The sequence below is a fragment of the Geospiza fortis genome, unplaced genomic scaffold (genome assembly GCF_000277835.1).
Source record: "Geospiza fortis unplaced genomic scaffold, GeoFor_1.0 scaffold173, whole genome shotgun sequence".
Classification (NCBI taxonomy): domain Eukaryota; kingdom Metazoa; phylum Chordata; class Aves; order Passeriformes; family Thraupidae; genus Geospiza; species Geospiza fortis.
The window spans coordinates 3,126,703-3,126,923 of NW_005054334.1; the positions used below are offsets into that span (position 1 = coordinate 3,126,703).

The 221-nt window shown below is 57.5% G+C and overlaps 1 protein-coding gene across 1 annotated transcript in view; it reads left to right on the forward strand.

Moving 5' to 3' along the window:
• Window positions 1-221, forward strand: part of NOL12 (nucleolar protein 12) — a 4,335-nt gene that overhangs the window by 3,192 nt on the left and 922 nt on the right. The gene's annotated exons all lie outside the window — the stretch shown is intronic.

A 221-nucleotide genomic window follows, 5' to 3' on the forward strand; every position in this document is an offset into this window, starting at 1 on the left:
GGCGGGCTCCGTCCTCACCTCTCACCCGCTCCTCCGCCGCGCCACATCCCGCAGCGTGCGCAGCTGCTCTCTAGGGCTGAAGGTCGGAGGCTCCTAAAGCTGAAACTAAGGCGTTCTCCACATTTTTCTGCATCCAGGTTTTACAACTGCTTTGAGGGTGTGGAGAGTTGCTTTAACTCTGTGGGGTCTTGTCACTGCACACGGAGACTTGCAGGTTTCCT